Here is a 22,933-nt window from a genome sequence, read left to right as displayed (position 1 = left end):
TTCTTTTCATGAAATAAAGATCTCTATATATACAACAGAGAATATATGGAAGAAAATCCTTGTTTCTTGAGAAATTTTCTTAATATAATTGTAAGTACCCAAAGTATCAGATGTTCAAGAAAATCTTGTGTTATGAGATATAGACTGAAAAATCATTTTCCAATTCCTTATTTGTCTATGGTAATCAGGTTTTTTTATCTGATATTTTATATTCTGATCAGTTCTAATTATATATTAATGATAAGCTGAGAAATGTCCTGACTGTATAGACCTATTACATACTCGATAACTGTTTCTTTTGTTGGGTGATGGGGAATTTGTTTTATAAAGTAACATCATTATGCTGTTTCCGTAGAAAGACAAAAAGACCGGATAAGGCAATGGATATGTCCATTATCCGAACACTGAAGTTAGGAAATTGAATTGTGCAGAGTTCCATTAGTAAAAAATCTCCACAGCGCTTACGTTTTATAGTTAGTTAGATTCATACTGTTAAGTATAAATTGTCCACAGATAACTGTATAAATATTTGTCATTAAATTTACATAGAATTGTCTTATAGGCTAAGATGTTTTCTCTGAAGGCACTAATTTGTATAATGGAGTTCTGTGCTCATAGCTGATGTTTCTTGCATTGTGGAATAAATTTTGATGGATTTTAAGTAAATTGTAACTCCATATTTGGTACCATGTAATTGACTTTAATGAAATAGCCATTATTCTTCTTTCCCTTTTATTGCATCACCATGAAAGTAGGTTGACATAACCAGGAAAAGTAGCTGTTAATTCGGACAGGAGATATTGTTTGCTTACAGTGCAGAAACCTATTGATTTGTAATCAAATATTCGAAAGAACTGGAAAGGTTTTATGTAAGAATACCCTGACAATTTTTTGTCTGTCTCCTTTTGTCATGGATATAATATGTTTGTATTGGTGAAACAATTACATTATTTGTTGGAGTTAAGTTTTATAACAAACTCTCAAGTCTTACTATATTCATTGATGGTCTGCACTAAAAAGCTGTGAAGCAATATGTTTTTTACTTTAATGCCATCTTGGAAAATGAAGTACTATGAAGTGTCTACTCCCGTTTTTTATTTTAATGCCATCCTAGAGAATAAAGTACTGTGAGGTGTCTACGCCCATTTTTATTTTAATGCCATCCTAGAGAATAAAGTACTATGAGGTGTTTACTCCCGTTTTTTTATTTTAATGCCATCCTAGAGAATAAAGTACTATGAGGTGTCTAAGCCTGTTTTTATTTTAATGCCATCCTAGAGAATAAAGTACTATGAGGTGTTTACTCCCGTTTTTTATTTTAATGCCATCATAGAGAATAAAGTACTATGAGGTGTCTACGCCGTTTTTATTTTAATGCCATCCTAGAGAATAAAGTACTATGAGGTGTCTACGCCCGTTTTTATTTTAATGCCATCCTAGAGAATAAAGTACTATGAGGTGTTTACTCCCGTTTTTTATTTTAATGCCATCCTAGAGAATAAAGTACTATGAGGTGTCTACGCCCGTTTTTATTTTAATGCCATCCTAGAGAATAAAGTACTATGAGGTGTCAACTTCTGCTAAGCCATTTTACTGGTACATTATGAACTAAACTTTAACCACTTACTTGTGTACGGGAATGTGACTAAAACGTTCTTTCAAAGAATTAAGTGTAATTCTAGGAATAATACTACAAAAAACATCTGCGTTAAAAAAACTGAAAAGATGAAAATTGACATTTATCTGTTCTATACAGATGTGTGGTTAAGACCTGCCTCTAGACACTGATCAGTGATAAATAATACAGTTTTTCCTTCCTTTGTCAACCCCTGGAGGTTGTTATGATATTCTGTCCTATTATCTTACCCAACCTGGCACTTTCCTTACCTTGTATCTGTCAGCTGTGATCCAGACGGTTTGTTTCTATTAAGATTTTTTTCTCAATTTTTCCTTATAGACATTTGTGTTTTAATTCAGTGTGTGCCAGTCTTGGTTATTCTAGCTTGGAAGAAAAATCTTACATCCCTATGCATCTTGGTCAATGACTTAGTAACTATTGATTTAATTGGAGTATTTCAGTCGACAAATATTGTTTAGAATAGCCTTGGTCTTCTCTTTAAGACCATTGTCTATCTTACGTATAGATAGTTACATGGCAGCACGGAAACCATTACTGATTGATTTATCATCATGCAAACCAAAGTTTAACCTAATACTGCTTCTAGTGAGTCAATACTATTGAAAAAAGAATCTCATTATATTTTTTTATTTCCATGAAGAAATATATTCTTTTTATTTGTTTGAATTGTTCATTTAATATTTCCATTTATAACTGTGTAATCTAATCTGTCATTATATTGAGTTATTTCCCTTGGTACTACATGTAATAGTACTCAGTCGTATAAAAAAAAATGAGGTACTCATCATTAAAGATTGACAGAAGCAAATCTTGGTTTTTTCTATGGATATGGTGTGAGTAATAAAAGAAATCTTACTTATTCATCAAGTGGTATTTTATAAAGGAAGGCATACATCTTCATACACTTTACTGTGATGGTTAGGATTTCAATCAAACACTGTAATATTATACCCTGACTATTTGGAATCACCTGATATTCTGGCTATCTCAATTTTGTTTACTACGTTTTGAATAGATTCCAAATTTGATATGTAGCTTCATATTTTTAGGAGATTTTGGATGCTTTGTGATATTTTCCTCTCTTCCAGCTGTAAAAGTGAAATTTCTGGTACAGAAGTATTGGCTTTTTTTGATATGATTGATTTGAAATTTTGTTTGCAGCTTCATTTGAATGAATTGTTAATGGGAAGTCGAGAATATTTTAAAGAAACAACTATTTGAAATATTGACAATTGGCCCTAGGCAACCTTTTAAAAAAAAACAGATTTATACTTTTAGTAGGACTTCAACACATTTTGTATTAATTTTCCTTTTATATAAATTACTAGGAAATTTGTCCAGATATACAAATGTAATATTGTATTAATTTCTAGGCTGCCTCAAATCTGTTTATTTACCAAAGTACAAACAAATATAATTATGATCAAAACTACAACAATGTTTGAATGGTCACTATATCTTTTCATGGTATGAGATCCAAAAGAAAATCACCAACATTAGTATTGCAAACTATTTGGAAAGTTTTGAAAGGAGTTATGTATAGATTAAATCATGACCAGCTACATTGCAGTACTAAACTATTTTTTTTACTATGCAAATGGAGTTTTTTTCGAAAATTATAATGATTTTTTGTGTGAATTTTTTTGTCTTTGTTTTTACTATTTGATTTAATATCATTTTTAGGTTGATTGTTTGTTTATTTTGTTACAGAAATCCATGCTGATAGTAATTCAGTAGAATTTACAAAACGTAAGTAAATTCATTATTAAATATACTCTAACCTCATGTGAGAATGAGGATTTTAGAACATAAAGTGAAGTTTTTATTATATATTTGACACAGAAAATCTATGTTTGTATAAACAAATGATACTTACGAGCTCCAACATCATTTTTGGTGTGAAACTTTAGGTTTAATTGCAAGATTGTGTAATTTACCTCTCTTATATTGCCAGAAGATCTTCTATCAGAGCAATACATGTACTCAATAAACTGTTTTCATTTCTTCCTAAGAGGGTCTTGTAGCAAATATAAATGGAAAGGATTGATGACAAGTATTTGGGAAATAGATTGGTTATGTAAGGAAGACAAAAATGACTAACACATGTTAGCACATATGAATGGAAGATTCAATCTTTCCTTGTACAAAAGTCCATGTTTACAGGAAATAAATGTTGATCTGAAGGTTCATCCTGATTCAGATTGTGTCAAATTTCTACATATTTACTGAACACATCAGTCAATAAAAATTCAGAATATGACCAATTCAGCAATTGGCATGAAAGAACCATGGACTTGAACATTATGTTGGGCATAAAGCGAACATTTTAAACAACATATGAAAAAAAAATTATTAGTGTTAATCTCTCCTAATTGTGAACAAAAGCAACAAATAACAAGTTGTATTGTTTCTGACATCGTAATGTCAAACTTCTGGTCCACTTCTTGTGAGAAAACAAAAAAACTTTTTTTTGATTAAAAATACTTGTTGCCAAATTTCTTGAACAAGTTTTAATAAATATCTTTTTTTTGTATTTCAAATGTTTATGAAATTAAAATGTCTTTGCAAATGGATACTCAAAAAAGCTGTTCTGAAAGTACTTGGTTTATATGGTCAGATAGAGTTATCTCCCTTTTAACACGTCTAAATTGGGATTAAGCCTCAGTTGATCTATAATAAATAAGTTGATATGATGTTAGAATTGCAATCACCATGAAGAAAGATGTTATTATACTATATATAACTAAATATTGAATAAAAATGTAAGCTACCTGCAGACTCCAGCTGTTTCGACTATATTCAGAAGAAAAGGATTTTCCATACTGAATCAAATACACATTTGTCTTTCTATTTTTTGTTACCTTGGGGTCCATAACCGACCGATTTATTGAAAATGTAGTTTTTCCTTATATTAAACACTGTTGTGTAGACTCCTGCTGTTGTAATGAGATTAGAATTTATGTTCAAGTTAGGGACTAAATTTGTGCATCACTGGTTACTATTGGGAATAGAATGGCAGGATCTTGTAACATAATGCACTAGAATATTTTGTTTACATGTGTACATGTACCAGAATAATTCGAAGAGCTTGCTTTAACAGAGATTATCTGTGGCAATACTACCAGTTTATTTAATGATATTATAAAATTGTAGTTTAGGTAAAGCAATCCAAACTGTGATTACCTTATAAAGTGCAGTCATCACAAGCAAAATTCTGAGAGGTACATTTTTAAATGGAAACTCAATTTTAAAAACTTATGCATGAACATGAAATGTTATTTTTATTTAATATTTACAAATTTCTTATAAACCAGGCTTGAAAAGTTTTTAAATGACATCTCCAGTTTCTTGCATATGATATCTGTTTGATAAAAAAAATTGTGTCAACAACTTATTTATACCGGATATATATTTTAATTAGACTCTTGATAATACATTTAACTCAACAAAGTTATGCATCAGACATAAGGAAAGGGTACCTTGTAATTTATTCTTGATTTTGTTCGTATACACTCTCAGCATGGAAGGAAATTATTTTGTAGGTACAGTTTCTTAGTAAAATGAATATTGAAGGTAAATACCCATAAACCTTAACTTAAATCATGAGTCCAAAATCCTTTTAATGATCTTTAATTACATGTTTTAGCTACATAATCACATATATATACATGTACTTTTCTTACCATGTATTTCTCCACAAACTAATTATTCAATTTAATACAATAAAAAAGAGAGGTAGAGATTACCTCAGAAGAATTGGGTGAATGTTTTCTGGAGTAGTTCACTTACGTAGTTTTTAGGTTAGATAAGAAGATTTTGAATGGATTCTCAGGCTTAAAATCGTAAACAGATTTACTTTCAAGCCGATTAAAATACCCCCTCAATTGCAATTTAGTCCTGATAGGTGTGAACTGTTTATATTATTGAATAAATTCTGTGTTAATATTATTATGAAGTCAAATTATGTTTTTGTAAGATCTAAACAAATCTTTGTGTAAAGAATTGCAGTATTATATTGGTATTTTGTGTACTGCTTCAGGAAATCATCAAAGTAAAAATTTTAATTTATGAACTTTGTTAAAAGAACAAATGGTACTATTGACACCTGAATGCCAAGGTTAGGTATGATGGTGAAATTAAACCGTTATGAATACTTTGTAAGTAATTATCATTCTTATTAATATTCATGGTTTCTCCTACTTAGCGAGAGAAAGTATCAAATGAAATCATCAAACAGTGTTAAGATTGTCAATTTAAAAAGTCCATCTACACCCATGGATTCACAACTCCAGAAAAGGTTCATGAGTTTGAATGCTAATGTTTGATACCCACAAATTAGTTAATATAAAGTATTCGTAATATTGTTTTGTCACATCTACTCTTTTTTCGTTTTTCTTGTTAGAATGAAGTGCTGTAATTGGTTATATTGAGCAACAAGGTAGCATGGGAGGGAGGGAGGGGTAATTGTTATTGAAAGAGTAAACAAGGTAGCATGGGAGGGAGGGGTAATTGTTATTGAAAGAGTAAACAAGGTAGCATGGGAGGGAGGGGTAATTTTTATTGAAAGAGTAAGATTCTTAGTTACAGTGTATTTCAGAAAATTCATTATAAGATTTATTGTTGCTTTTTCATCACAAACTATGCCCTTGTTTGATTATTACATGTTAAAGAAAGGGCATGTCCGTTAGTCTGTTTTCTAATATAATTTACAGAGTATATCTAAATTCAATTTAGCATGTACGTATTATCATTTGGTCTTGATGACTTCAGAACTAAAAAAAATAAAGACACTGACTGACATTTCTACCAGAGTTACTTTGTATTAGTGCTTAGATGTTTCTGTTTTTGTATCATTTTCCTTTTACATTTAATTTCCACACAAATATAGATTTATCCAATACAAACAAAGCAATTTCATATCTTTTAAGGTGCCCTTCATTCTTTTATGAGTAGACAGTAATTAGATGAAATATACTGTATATATCCAGAGTTATAAAACATTGATGAGGTTTTTTTAATTCATTAACCAAAAAGTGTCTTGAAATCCATCTTTTTACAGGGTGAACTTGGTTCTAATTAATTTGAATAATGAATTTTTCATGATGAAACAAAATGACATAGTGATTAAGATAAAGAACAGAGAGGGGTATTGATATTTTTTTTTTTTCTTTCCTTTTTTTTATTTTGTCTTGCCATGTTAATTCAAAGATAAATCATGAATGAGAATAAAGAGATAAATGTTTAACTAAGGGTGCATAGTCATTCATAAGTAGTTATACCTGTACCAGATGTCATGGGATATTAAATTATACAGATATGCACTATAAAAGAGAGGTAACTCATGAAACAGTACAGCTTTTCTCCCATGACTGAAATCTTTTAGATAAGGATCTGTTTTATAGTGATAGGAAGTCTGTGGTTGTCATCATCTCAACATATATATTTATTATATAACCATCTTGATGTTTCACAGTTAATAGTGATTGATTTTGTGAACACCCACTAAGACATTCAAAGAAGTGAGAAACAATTTAAATACAGTAAGAGATTTGGTCATACAGTTATATAACACCCTATTATGGGAATGCAGAAATTAATGGATGCATCATTTAACCTTATGTATGAACATATCAAATGGCCATTCTTCAAGAATATGATATATTCATTTAAAATGGTAATGATGTCAAAAATAGCATCACCATCAAAAGGTACAATGCCTTGCCCTGTGTAGACCTCCAATTTTTTATGGATTTATACCCTTTGTTCATCATAGTTATGGTACATTGACCCTTTAGTTGTACTATTACAGTACAGGGGAATTTAGTCCATAATGCTCAAATATATCTGTGATGTCTAATGGTTGCTTTGTTAAGGTCTCGCTCATCTTAGTCTTGCTTATTGCCAATAACCAGCTAAAGTTGTGAAGGGATAAAGTAATGCTACCATCCCTCCTTCCATCCATCAGTCAGTACAATTTTAGTGAAGACTAAATCAATGCATTTTTTCCAAAATTAGTTTATATGGCAATCTAGAACCTTATTGGTTTTCAAGGTTAAAGGTCAAAGGGCATGGTCATATAGTCAGTATTTTTAAAAAAAGAAAGGGAATATATGTACCATGCTATACCTTTTTGACTCGCTGTCTCTTTTTAAACTCTCGGCTTGAAAAGTGGATGGGGAATATATAGTAATGGAGGTGTACGTTCGTCATTCTGTCAAACATAACAAATGTTTCCATCGCAGATTTCTTGGAATCTACTGGGAATGATTAGATATATGGTATATGGCTTTTGCATGATGACTTGTTCCATGTCTCTCCTTTCCAGCTTTCTTGGTAATCTACTTCCTGTTTTCTGAGCAACTTTGAATTTTTACATGCAAGGCATTGGGAAATTTTTCGTCACATATTTTTCAGCCTCCATTAGAAGGAATGATTAGATGATTGGTAATATAGTGATTAGATGAGCTTTAAGATATTTCTATATACAGATTACAACTTTATATCATATTATTTAATTTATTTTAAATTTCTGTTATTAGAAAGAAACCTTGAAGCCACTAAGGACATTGACTCAACCTTAATCAGTTCAAAAGTTACATGTACATAACACTTTTGAATATAACACAAATGGATTTGATAATATGTTGAAGAGACAATTACTCAACTAGGGTAATCTCCGAAAATCTTTTTTTTTTTCTTTGTTTCTGTACCTAGCCTACAATTATGATTTCTGTGTATATAGTTTGGGGGTATAGATTTAGTGAGCTTTGGATTAACATTATGTTGATTGTATTTAGTTCCTTTTATTTTTACTTCTGTTTTGACGTCTGGAAGTGGGAGGTTAAGCACACTTTAAAAACCTGCTTTAACCCATTTTCATTTTGAAATGCCTGAACCAAGTCAGGACCATTATGATGGTTTTAATGGTTTGATATTATACAGACTTTACTTTTGAGACTATTTCTTTGACTATTGTCTAGATTTGTTATAACCCTTCACTTACTACTAAAAGTCTCAATACATGTAATACATGTAGTTAATATACTGATTCATTATTTATGTAGAAGGAAACTTGTGTCACATCAAAGTACATCTAGTTCATTAACACTTGTGGAGGGAAATTTATTTGACCATTGCTAACCTTGAGACAATTGACATTTTTGTTTACAGTGACACTTTATTATGTCTATTTAAGGCACTGTTTCTAGCTGTTGCTTAATCCAATGTAAAATTTATTACTTTTGGTAGTAATATTAACATCTTGATATGCAAATGAAGGTTATATTGTGATTTGAAATGTAACATTTGTGCATTTACAAACAGAAATAACTGATTTATACTTAGGTTGGTTACTGGTATGTCATATAAATACCTTATTTATAGAGTTTACTAGCAGCCAAAAGTCTCATTAAAACTTCTGATCAAAATATTGATCCCCATTACAAATTCTAAATGATTCCATTATGAATTCAATGAGGATTTTCACTACAGATGGGGATTAACTTTTATTCTTAGCACAAATATGCACATATCCTGTGTGAACTTGGCAGGAAGGGGATTATCAAGCATTCACTTCTCTTGTCAGAATGCTCTCTTCCTACTAACTTACCATGTCAATGGTGAATTATTGTGTAACTAAGCTAAGCCTAACCATATGACTTAGTAACAGGATGACATTTTACTAGATGAGTGGGTGGTCACCTTTATTATATGGATAGAAGTGAATTGTCTCTCTACAGTCATTTCTTTTTTTTTGTTTTTTTGTATTTTTTATGGCTTTAACACATTAGCACCTACAACAATTTTTAAACTTTGAATGTCATACACACACAACACAATAAATTTTGACATCCTTCATAATAGGGATGGTAGATAATGCTAGATATTATCACCACAATAAATTCAAACATTCTTTTTTATTTGTAAATAATTTTTTCCTTAATTTCCACTAATCTAGGACATGAGCAGAGATGTTTACCATTAGAATTTTACCATAGTTTCTTTGAAATTTTACTGCAAATTACATACTACAGATTCTGAATCTCTCCATAATACCCATGTTAAAATAAAACAAAGTTCAAGATTTTATGAATTGTCTTCATAATTTACAACTTAAAGTACAGTTGGTCTGAAAGTAGCATTTACAAGTCTGTATAAAGGTTTACTGATTTGTGATCTTAGGCTATATTCCAGGACAATTCTGAGTCAGTTTGCTGTTAGTTCTAATAATGAAAGAATCTACTTGGCTAGTGTATAATTGCTTTTTATGTGGTGGATTTATTAGAACATCTGCATTAACTTGTCACCAGTATGCAGAGCTGTTGATCTGCTTGAAATATACTAGAACCTGTTACCACTATGTAAGGTCATTGATGTGACATTGTTTTGTTGTAGTCAGTATGCAGGGTCATTGATGTGACATCAAATTGTTACCAGTATGCAGTGTCATTTATGTGACTTAAAGAGGTAGACTAGAGTAAGGGACACAACTCTAAAAATTCGTTGGAACGTTTGTATTCCGCATTTTACATCAATCTTATTTAAGCATCTAATTAACTTGGATTCATTTTATTCTGCTTCAAACAAAAGCTTGATAGCATTTGGTGAAATTGAATATGATACAAACATATCAATGATTTCATGAGTTTTGTCCCTTACCCTAGGTCTACCTCCTTAATTTTCTTCCTACCGGTATGCAGAGTGATTGATGAGACATTATTTTGTTGTTACCAGTATGCAGCGTCATTGATATAACCATGTAGTTACCAATATGCAGTATGATTGATGTGACTTTTTTTGTGGTTACCCCTATGCAGTATGATTGTTGTGACTTAATATTTGTTGTTACCCCTATGCAGTGTCTTTGATGTGACTTTTTTTTGTTGTTACCCCTATGCAGTGTAATTGATGTGATTTTTGTTGTTGTTACCCCTATGCAGTGTCATTGACATGACTTATTTTTGGTAACCCCTATGCAGTGTCATTGTTGTGACTTTTCTTTTGTTACCCCTATGCAGTGTCATTGATATGATTTTTTTTGTTGTTACCCCTATGCAGTGTCATTGATGTGACTTTTTTTGTTGTTACCCCTATGCAGTGTCATTGATGTGATTTTTTTGTTGTTAGTCTATGCATTGTCATTGATGTGACTTTCTTTTGTTGTTACCCCTATGCAGTGTCATTGATGTGATTTTTTTGTTGTTAGTCTATGCATTGTCATTGATGTGATGTTTTTTTGTTACCCCTATGCAGTGTCATTGATGTGACTTTATTTGTTGTTACCCCTATGCAGTGTCATTGATGTGACTTTGTTGTTGTTACCCCTATGCAGTGTCATTGATGTGATTTTTTTTGTTGTTGTTACCCCTATGCAGTGTCATTGATGTGATTTTTGTTGTTACCCCTATGCAGTGTCATTGATGTGACTTTGTTGTTGCTACCCCTATGCAGTGTCATTGATGTGACTTTTTTTGTTGTTGTTACCCCTATGCAGTGTCATTGATGTGACTTTTGTTGTTACCCCTATGTAGTGTCATTGATGTGACTTTTGTTGTTACCCCTATGCAGTGTCATTGATGTGATTTTTGTTGTTACCCCTATGCAGTGTCATTGATGTGACTTTGTTGTTGTTACCCCTATGCAGTGTCATTGATGTGATTTTTTTTTGTTGTTGTTACCCCATGCAGTGTCATTGATGTGATTTTTGTTGTTACCCCTATGCAGTGTCATTGATGTGACTTTGTTGTTGTTACCCCTATGCAGTGTCATTGATGTGACTTTTTTTGTTGTTGTTACCCCTATGCAGTGTCATTGATGTGACTTTTGTTGTTACCCGTATGTAGTGTCATTGATGTGACTTTTGTTGTTACCCCTATGCAGTGTCATTGATGTGATTTTTGTTGTTACCCCTATGCAGTGTCATTGATGTGATTTTTGTTGTTACCCCTATGCAGTGTCATTGATGTGACTTTGTTGTTGTTACCCCTATGCAGTGTCATTGATGTGATTTTTTTTGTTGTTGTTACCCCTATGCAGTGTCATTGATGTGATTTTTGTTGTTACCCCTATGCAGTGTCATTGATGTGACTTTTTTTGTTGTTGTTACCCCTATGCAGTGTCATTGATGTGATTTTTGTTGTTACCCCTATGCAGTGTCATTGATGTGACTTTGTTGTTGTTACCCCTATGCAGTGTCATTGATGTGACTTTTTTTGTTGTTGTTACCCCTATGCAGTGTCATTGATGTGACTTTGTTGTTGTTACCCCTATGCAGTGTCATTGATGTGACTTTTTTTGTTGTTGTTACCCCTATGCAGTGTCATTGATGTGACTTTGTTGTTGTTACCCCTATGCAGTGTCATTGATGTGACTTTTTTTGTTGTTGTTACCCCTATGCAGTGTCATTGATGTGACTTTTGTTGTTACCCGTATGTAGTGTCATTGATGTGACTTTTGTTGTTACCCCTATGCAGTGTCATTGATGTGATTTTTGTTGTTATCCCTATGCAGTGTCATTGATGTGACTTTTTTGTTGTTACCCCAATGCAGTGTCATTGATGTGACTTTTGTTGTTATTACTTTTGGATCTTCCAATTTTCTTCAGTATAAGATTATTGCAGATATATTTGTGTCATGTAAGGTTAATCGGTGATTCTTTATGGTTTACTATTTTCCTTATAGATGATTGTCACTGATTGTTTGTTTTGTGGTGTGTTTTATAGCTTTGCTGTGTAATAGATCAGTTCCTTAGCACTTTACAGATTTTTGTTTTGAGTGTTCATTTTTTAAGCATTTTTTTACCCTATAGACATCTTGATAATTTTTTGCAAAATTTTAAATGAGAATGATTAGCTGTCTACATGCATGCCAGGTCTTATTTTGTATTTATAACATGTTGGTGCTGAAGTTTTCAACTTTATCTCACACAAGACTCCTCCCATAGCAATTTAAGAACACATTGTATTTATTGTGCAGTTTCAATTACCTAGGTTTTAAATTATCAATTTTTTTCATCAATTTATGATGGTTTTTAGATATTATGACATCAAAAATTAGTTGCAAAACTTTTAAACATTAAGAAATTAATTATAAATGTCAGGTAAAGAGTAACTAGCTGTCTACACTGGTATTACTAGGGTGGTTTGAGATAAAACTATTTTGAAAAGCAATCACACACAAATAGAAAGATGTATCAAGTCATAATTTTGTTCATGTGTTATTCAATTGATATACAATTAACAGGAATCTCAGACTTGCACTTTTATTTTGATACCAAAATAAAGAGATAAGGGGATATGAGACCCAGTGAATTAAATCAGATTATCTTGACTAAAAAAAGATCTAGAAAAGACATCTAACCTCAATAGACTTGCCCTGAGTTACAAACCATTAGAAAGTATGGTGAAGTATCATGGTTCATGGAGTACCAATTTTTGTGGTTTTCTTTATTCGGTACACTTAGAAATTGGTTCCCAACGAAAAGGAAATTACCCACTTATTTGTATGATGGAGGTGTCAAATCAACAAACGAATGAAAATACTTTACAGTTATCAAATTGTACCGGAACCCTTATTCTGAGATATCAACCTTTCTAAACAAGTCAGTTATAGATATGAAAATATCAGCCTAAAATACCAAAGCACCAAAATAGGATAATACAGAGAAAATCCAAGAAATTGGCCACGATCTACACAACAGATTGATTGATTGATTGTTGGGGTTTAACGTCCGAGCAGCCATATTTCAGCTATATTCAGATGATGAACATGAAATGGTTGATAAAATGAACATGAAATGATGATGAAATGAAAAAAAGGGATGGGATACAAGGATAATAGGGTCGATAAACTTTGATTGCCACTAGAAAAAGGGAGGGATGGATAAGGTTGGGTAATTTAGTCTCCTTTGGCGGAGCGCAAAGGTTCCTACTCCTTTCGAATACCACAGCAGGGGTCTTTAACATGCGAGGAACGTGACATCTTTCCCAACACGGTGCACCATTATGGTTTGCAGTCAGGTTTTCCGTATTATAGCCAGACAACCCCAGCATGTAACATGCCAGGGGTACCCCATTCCACCACCTGGGCACACATCCCAGTTGCTCTTTGGGTAGAGTGCCTAGCCCCCAGCTAGGTTTCTGAGCACTGTTTAATCGCCTTTTACGAGAAGCTTAGTGCTGCTGCAGGCCTATTCTTTTGACACCCGGACCTGCACAGGGCGCAGACTAACTTCAATTACATATAAAAACTAAAGATAAGGTAAATAATCTACATGGTTAGGTTTATCAATAAAACGTGGGAGGTCAAGACTGAAAATCAAGTTGATTTGACACTTTTTACTGTTGTTTTATTTTTTTTTATTTTTCTTCGGTCCAATATACAAGCAGCATATATATTACATTCAGTCGATCTTGAATTTTGAAGTGTGAAGCTGTCTTCATTTGCTTCTATTTATGGTAATGTTAAATGCCTTTGGTGAGAAAATATAAGGCTGTTAGTAAATATGCATAATCAGGGGAGTTAACACTGTCAGTAAATAAGTAACAATAGTCAGTATACCATCTAAAGAATAGAGTATAATGGCTATATATCCTTACTCCTAGTAAATACAGGAATATTTATTGCCAATCCAATCAATGTTCGGATAGCTTTTTTTGCCTCATTTACCCTCTCAACTAAAACATTTTCTTTATAAAGGCAAATATTATTTTATCAGATGTAGACAACTTGATTATTATTTTGTTCTGATGATGATTTTACGCTATATTAGATGTGTTGATAACAAACTACTTCATTACTTCTTCATAGAGTATTCAGATTTTCCCTGGAAATTATGACAAAGAAGAATCGCCTGTAATGTAATGCTGGTATTTTCTTGAGAAAATTATGAAATAAAACCAACTCGGTTTGATCAATCTGATGTTTTACAAGGCCATCAAAGATGATAAATATTAGGATAGAATTTCTAGAGTAACTGTTTACCAGCTGTTATAAGTGAGTGTAAATAATATTGGTGTCTTATATTGTTTGACTTGGAAATAAGGCTACCCGGTTGTTCAACTTTGTCTTGGAAGTAAGTCGAAGTGATTTTTTACTTGAAAGTAGGCCTAGCTGATTGTTCTAGTTAGTAGTAAGCCTTACTGGTTGTTCTACTTGTCAGTTGGACTTACTGATTGTTCTACTTGGTATTAAGCTTTACTGATTGTGCTACTTGGTAGCAAGCCTTACTGATTGTTCTGGTTGTTAGTCTTTCTGGTTGTCATACTTGGTAGTAATTCTTACTTGTTGTACTACTTGTTAGGAAGTCTTAATTGATTGTTCCACTTGGTAGTAAGTCTTACTGATTTTTCCACGTGGTAGTTAGTCTTATTGATTGTTCCACCTGGTAGTTAGCCTTACTGATTGTTCTAGTTGGTAGTACGCCTTACTGATCGTCCTACTTGGTAGTAAGCCTTACTGATTGTTCTGGTTGGTAGTAAGCCTTACTGATCGTTCTACTTGGTAGTAAGCCTTACTGATTGTCCTACTTGGTAGTAAGCCTTACTGATTGTTCTAGTTGGTAGTAAGCCTTACTGGTTGTCCTACTCGGTAATAAGTCCTATTGATTGTTCTACTTGGTAGTAAGCCTTACTGTTTGTTCTAGTTGGTAGTAAGCCTTACTGGTTGTCCTACTCGGTAATAAGCCTTACTGGTTGTCCTACTCGGTAATAAGTCCTATTGATTGTTCTACTTGGTAGTAAGTCTTACTGATTGTTCTACTTGGTAGTAAGCCTTACTGTTTGTTCTAGTTGGTAGTAAGCCTTACTGGTTGTCCTACTCTGTAGTAAGTCTTATTGATTGTTCTACTTGGTAGTAAGCCTTACTGATTGTCCTACTTGGTAGTAAGTCTTACTGATTGTTCTACTTGGTAGTAAGTCTTACTGATTGTCCTACTTGGTAGTAAGTCTTACTGATTGTTCTAGTTGGTATTGAGTCTTACTGATTGTTCTACTTGGTATTTAGTTGTACTGGTTGTTCTACTCTGTAGTAAGCTTTACTTGTTGTTCTAATTGGTAATAAGCCTTGCTGGTTGTTTTTCTTGGTAGTAAGCCTGACTAATTTATTTGGAAATCAAGTATTGGAGCCTTGTGTTGATTTTACACAAAAGAAATCACAATGCTATTATCTATAAGTTGTGATTACCTTTGCTCTTACAGTTTAATGTGATATCGAGGCCTGCACCACACATTATATACTGTTAAGGATTTACGTGAAATTGAGGCCTGCACCACACATTATATACTGTTAAGGATTTGCTAAACATATTTTTAATATTACCAATATCAGATTAATATTTTTTCTCTTACCATCTCAATACTAATTTGAACAGAACTTATTGGTAAAAATATGTCTGTGTAATTCTGCCTGTAGCATATCTTGACTTCAAAGTTAAAGAGTAACATTACAGTGTTGTGCTTATTCAGACATTGTTGTAGATCCCTGCTATAAGTGAGTCAATAAAGTTGAAAGTTGAGGCATAACTAGAAGAACCTTTATGGAATAGATGTGTGATCTTTGTCATTACTAGGTTTTTAATGAAACATGATTGCTTAATCAATTAGTAACTTTTAACTTGAAGACATTTTTTAATGGGACTTATTTCTTTTTTTATAAGGATTTGGAAAGGTGTTTTATGAATAAACTGTTAATGGGTTCAGTTTGTTTTGAAGGCAATAGTCTCTAGTTATAAATACTTGTTGATATTATTGACAGATTTACCAATTGTAATTTATTTTTCTAATGATGTTTTGGTTTATAACTGAATGTTATCAATCAATATACTGTCTAAGCATTGATCATTTCATTAGACACACTGCTTGTTTTGGTTAGTAGTAAATCTTTTAATTAAGTAAGTAACAAGCACCTGGTACTTTGTATCAGCCAGTCAATAATCAGTGTATGGCTCTGCATACAGACAGATAGATCTGTAGACTATTAATTCTGTCCTGACTGTATATGGCAATGAGTAGGAATAATAACCCCCCCCCACCCCTCCAAAAAAACAAAAAAAAACTTAAGAGGTATGCCCCCTTTTAAGGATAAAAATAGCATGCAAAGTGACATATATACTTATTAAGTTTATGTTTCAGTTCAAGTTCAAAAGTTTTATTTAGAGATGATACATGATATAAAGTAACTCAAGATCTAAGAAGCTTTTAAGTCTTCTTAATTACTTTATGGTAGATTGACAATTTTTGACATCTTATGTCAGTAAAATCTTCGATTGACTTTTATTGGATGTCACCGATGAGGAAATCAAACCCTTTCCTGTCCTGACATTCGGCACTCTGTCATAATTGATAAAAATACTATGGTATGAAAAACTGAAATCTATTTTCTGCCTTATTAAATTCTTCTTGAAGTATTTAACATAACAATGTTATCGGATTACCTTGACATGTATGGAAAAAACAGGAAAAAGATGACAAAAGAATATTTTACGCTTTTTAATTTCTTTTGTCTTAATATTGAATACTGTTAGTTTTCCCTAATGCTTGGATGTGATGGAGTGTAAGATTCAGGTACATAGTTACACATAAATGGAACTTCAAGGTTAAATACTAGTGACCAGATACTGGAACAAAACAACTTTATTTCATTGTTTCCCCTCCCCTGTTCAGGGTAAATAAAGGCTTGGGACAGCAAGAGAAATTAGGGAAGGTAGGAAAACTTGTCATACATATGTTAAATGTTGTGCTGTTCTTAATGGACATTGATAGAATGTTTAAGGTGACTATTGAGCTCTGAAGTACTGCGGGAATGACCATCTGGTGATAGTGGAGCTCACCAGTACTGCAGAAATGATCATATGGTGACAATTGAGTTCACCAGTACTGCAGGAGTGATCACTTGGTGACTTTGTGGACTCCTGTTCTTCAGGAGTCATCACAAGGTTACTTTGAGCTCACAGTACTTCAGCAGTCATCATTTGGTGAGTCTGAGTGCACGATACTGCAGGAATCATTAAGATTTTTTCATCTTTGGTAGTCCTTAATGATAATGTAAATATGTCACCAACAAAAAAATTAACTGTCTCTATTCAGTTCATTGATACTCCTTTGGCATTTCGGACATTATGGTATGTAATGAATAATGATAAATCATATTTGCTGGTATTAAGGAGGCCATTAGTTAACAAATGATTAGATTCCATGTAGTATAAACCAATTAGAAAGTTCCATGATTAAAGGAGAAATGTCACAAATGCAGTTATGGTGTCTACTTTTCCAGAAAAAAATTGGCTAAATCTATCTTTTATTTGATGATTTCAAGTCATGCGGCTTGACATGAATGTTGCAGTATTTCAAATTAAATGTTTCAGAATATCTCATCCTAGTTTTTATTCACTGTTCTTTGAAATATGTTGCCTTTTTTGTTGTATTTCAAGTTTGATCCTTTAGAGACAAGGAGAAGTTGTTTTACTTGTTTCACTAAGTTGATAGCAGTTCTAGTATCCACTCAACTTCTGTCTGTCTATCTGTCCATCACCTTTAGTGAGTTCCTCCTTTTTATCTCACCTGATCAAAGGCCAGGTGAGCTAATGCCATCAATTGGCATCAGTCATCATTGTCGTTAATAATTTTACAAAACTCTTCTTCTCTGAAACTACTTGACCAATAAGAACCAAACTTGGTATGAAAGTTTTTTAGGGTATCCTGCATAGAACTGGTGTGAAGATTTTTGATCCATCAAAAAAACATGGCCACCATAACTAAAAATAAAACTTAGGGATCAAACAGCTGTTTTTTGGATATATCTCCATAACCACTAGGTAAAGCCAAATTCCAAACAGGACAAAAGTTTTCAGCATGATGAGATCTATCTCTGGTCAAATTTTCATTTTAATCTGTTTAGCCATGTTGGAGTTATTGCCCTTTTTCAATGTTTTTTTTTACTATTTTTAATGTTATTTCTTCAAAAAATCGTCTTCTCTGACACTACTTGACCAATCTGAACCAAATTACTTATGAATGTTCCTTAGTGTATTCTGCATGAAACTAATGTGGGGATTTTTGATCTGTCAAAAATACATGGCTGCCATTCCTAAAATAGAACATAGGGTCAGACAGAAGTTTTTTCGCATGTATCTCCAAAACCATTAGGTTTAACCAAATTGTGTTAATTGCAGAAGTGATCATCATTATAAGGCTTACAAAAGTCTGCATTGGGTCAAAGTTGTCGGATGGCTCCATTATAGAGATATTGCCTTTAAAAGTTGAAATTTGTTGTGTTTTTTTTTATCTTCAAAACTATGATAGAAAGAAGCTTTCAATTGCTGAAATGATAAGGCCTACAAAAGTGTGTGGAGATCTATGTTGTCAGACAACTTCTTGTTAGTGCAATTGCCCTTGAAAGGCGAAAAATGATGTTTTTAGCTGTTTTCAGCCAATATCTTGAAAACTATAATAGATGGAAAGAAACTTTCAATAAATGATATGATCCTTATGATAAGTCCTATCTAATTTTCTTTGTGTCAAATTTGTCAGACAACTCCTTGTTTGAGTTATGTCCTTGAAAGGCAAAATTTAAGCCAGGTGAGCAATTCAGGCTCCCGGGAGCCTCTTTTTGCAATTTTTAACTCATAAAGTATAAAACCATTATTAGTCAAACACTTTGCTGGGTTTATATACATTTGTAGGATGTGCTTCTCATGTTGTGGAGTAATTTGACAAAGAATAAGTGCCTCTAAGATGGCCTAAAATTCATAGAATGTTTCGGAGTAAAAAATTATGTTGTTTCAATTTTGTCATCATATTGTGTCAAAATATCTTTTCATATTTTGTTTGTTACACCTTGATACGAGTAATTTTACTGAAAATAAGTGAGATAAAATTTGACTCGTTTGTATAAAATTGAAGTGGCCTCCTTTGAACAACATGTAGAAATTTTGGATTATCTTATCTTATCTAGACTATCTGCCATCTAGATCATGGCAGTGTAGACCCGCATTATGTGCATATTTCCTTTTTTTCTTTCGAAATGATTTGAACTTTTCATTTTGGGATAGCTTCAGCAATGATATAGCCTTTAGTTTTCATTTTACATTTTCAATGAATCAATTAGCCTAAATAAAGGCCTTATTGACCCTCATCCTTCTTTTCACATATTTAGCTTGTTGAATTTCACCATGTTTTCCTATTTTATGTTTTGAATGTTACCTTTTTTGTGTAATCTGTGACTCAAGAATTGTTTAAACTATGCCTAGTGATTATATGTATATACACATCACCAGAGAAGACTTCATAAGTTTGTCCAACTTGTATCTAATCCCGTTTGCATTAAAATGCAAATAAAATAGGTTTAAACTAAACACATCACCATTGGTTGACATATTTGACAAATATTTAATATAGTTCTTACCTGCTGATTTTAGTCTCATTTCGTCAGAATATGTTGTCATTAGTACATACTTTAGGTAATTTGTAAACCATACTAAATTTTTTTTTATTTGCTTATTGTTTATGCATATGTTGAAGATATTTATGTATGACATATGTGCTGACATATGTATGACATATGTATTACAGTTAAGCAGGCCCAAAATTGTTGTCATCTTGTTTTTGTGGACTTTCTATATTTTAGACTTAGAGATCTAGGCAAAGGTCTGCAACTGTCTTTTCCAATAAAACTCAGAAATAATATCCTAGGGAGCAATTAACCATTTTATTTTGATGATAGCATTGATTTATAATTTGTCATTTATCACAGCAATATCTGTCCAATGTGTTGGTTGGATTAAACATTGACCAACAAATTTGATTAAAAGATGGTCATCGTCTGATGCTGATTGAATGACCTTCAGCAGGACTTTGACCTTTATGATAACTGAAACAGACTTAAACCATGATTGCTTTGTAATAAAGAGTAGATCATAATGCCAAAGAAGTCAAACATTTTTACAATTCATCATTTGATGGACATATTAAATAAGGGTATACTGTTGTCATTTCATCCATTGATAAATCAGATGTAATGATTAATTATCTTGATGGAAAGGCCCTAGCCTTCTTTACTTCTTTTTAATTTTTTGAGTTCCTAAGCTTGAATACCAAACTTATGGTGATGGTTTATCATGCGGCATCAATGCATCTTTTTAATAACTGCAAGTTCTTGAGACCCAGTCTTCATTCTAAGATATCAGTGATTGCCAATAACACAATAACACTAAACTGATTTTGCCTTAGTCCCTAAATAGAATATTGTCAAGATTTGAAGGTTTTTACAGACAGGATTATAATCATGTGTCTTGTCTTTTCAGATTCTGAAAAGTGTTTCTTTTCAAGCTTGTTTCAGTATCGATGAATGACTTCAAATCTGCCATTAATTTATATTTGATATATCTTATATGGAGGTACCAAATATCAATATTCAAGCAAGTTCTCAAGAATGATTTTATACAACCCTATAAGAAAATGGATCTCCATGATATTGTACTACAAGGTTCCATTCCACTATAAAAAAGCTGGCATTGATTTTTTTTCGGGATGGGGGGGGGGAGGAGTTGTGGCTCTTTATTCGTTAGTAAGTAGGAGCAAAAACAAAACATGTGATAATTCCTATAAATTGCCATCTCAATGGGGTTCTATTTGAAGTTTTGTAATAAGGTTCTTTATATGTTTAAGTTTAACTATGATTAAGTTTAACTATGATGAAGTTTAACTATGATGAAGTTTAACTATGATTAAGACCAAGTGTTAATTTAACTTCCTTTGATTTCTACAAAAAATAATGTTAAGGTTTCTTGCTGTGCTGAATTGAACCGTGCATTTTGAATTCTCTTTCAATTAGTCCACATTGAGGTCCAAATAGTCCAAAATTAGGCTTTGTTGGTTTTTTTCAGGACTCAAACTCTTTAGGTTCTTTGATATACTTAATCTAAATGTATTTAGATATTTTGGATGTTGGACCATAAAGGGTTAAAAGTCCACATGACCTATACATTCTGTTTCGGAAACCATGCTTTGTCTAATTTTAATTACATTCCAAATTTAAAACTGTATCAAGCTTTTATGTAATGTCTGTACTTGTCACAACCACTCAGGGTCGTGACCTATTTTTATGTAGCTCTTTATATTTTTTTTTTTTCATAATTTGCTTTGATTGAATTAGAAGAACTCCCAAATATGACTGTTTGTTATATTTTTACTACATTCTATACTTAAGGAAGTAATAAAGATTGCCACACTTTATTGTTAGATTCTTCCTGTGTATCTGCATGATAAATGACAGTTAAACATGGCCCAAAGTAGATGCTTAATTGAATAGTTGCCTAAATTGAATCTGAAATGGGCATCTACCCTCTTGATCTGCTCGTCAATTTCATCAATTAAGATAATATGATAATAGGTGGCCTATAGTTCACTTATAGTTCAGTCCTTGACTTGCACAAACTTCTATGGAAAGCTCTGAATATGGACAGTTTATCTCGTGACAAGAAGATAACAATTTATCATTGATAAACAAATTAGATTGGGAAATGATTTGTAAATATTTGGAAATGATTGATATATTTTTTGATATGCCCTCTTGTCAAGTGAACCTGAATAGCTTCTGTTGCATCTCATAGGAAGTTGGGCATCTTGAGCCTTTGAAATGTTTTGAATGGGCTTTAATTAAGGATAGATATTCGTTAAGCTTAGATTTAGATTATGATGGCCTTGTACTGTATGAATTGATGGGTCTATGAGCTTAATTTTATCTTTGTACATTATATTGAGCAAGCCCAGCCTTCATGATAATGCTTATTTAGGTATTTTATACAATGTTGTTAAACCTCCAATGAGATTCATTTGATCAATAATAGGAAGACTTTTCACCCACAATATGTTCATAAAATTAATCTAACATGCTTCCATTTATCTGATGGAAGTCATCCTATGCTGTAATAAACAGCAAAATGTCCCTGGAATTAACATGAGAATATTGTCATTAGATCTCCCTAATCAATGTCCTCACTGGGTACTGATGTACTAAAGGCTTCTTTGTTTTTGTGTTGTCATATTTTCGTATCACATCCTGTTATTTCTAAACAACCAGAAGTAAGTAGTACATCTTTTAGTTTGTATCTTGCCGATGTTTTTAGTCTGTTTTTGATTCTGGCAAGGGAGGTTAACAGCCTAAATGATCCCTCATCAAAATCTGGCAGTAGTATATTCTTAAAGAATTCCAGCAAACTACTGTAATAGTTACCACAAAAATAAGAAACCGAAGTTAGGTTAATTTATTTTTCTGTATTCATGAATATATATTATATAT

The 22,933-nt window shown here is 32.3% G+C and overlaps 1 protein-coding gene across 15 annotated transcripts in view; it reads left to right on the top strand.

Moving 5' to 3' along the window:
* Nucleotides 1-22,933, top strand: part of LOC148627115 (general transcription factor 3C polypeptide 1-like) — a 179,292-nt gene that overhangs the window by 64,822 nt on the left and 91,537 nt on the right. For 9 of the 15 annotated variants that reach the window (XR_015919767.1, XR_015919763.1, XR_015919758.1 and 6 more), the window contains one exon: nt 3,350-3,388. The exons of the other annotated variants lie outside the window; for them this stretch is intronic. The gene's annotated coding sequence lies outside the window, so the exon portion shown is untranslated. The remainder of the gene's footprint in view (nt 1-3,349; nt 3,389-22,933) is intronic. 15 annotated transcript variants of the gene reach the window in all.

This window comes from Perna viridis, chromosome 1, assembly GCF_037379345.1.
Source record: "Perna viridis isolate PV_CMFRI_1.1 ecotype Kerala chromosome 1, ASM3737934v1, whole genome shotgun sequence".
NCBI classification, from domain to species: Eukaryota; Metazoa; Mollusca; class Bivalvia; order Mytilida; family Mytilidae; genus Perna; species Perna viridis.
Note: the sequence above shows the minus strand (reverse complement) of the source record. Positions and strands in the feature narration are given on the sequence as shown.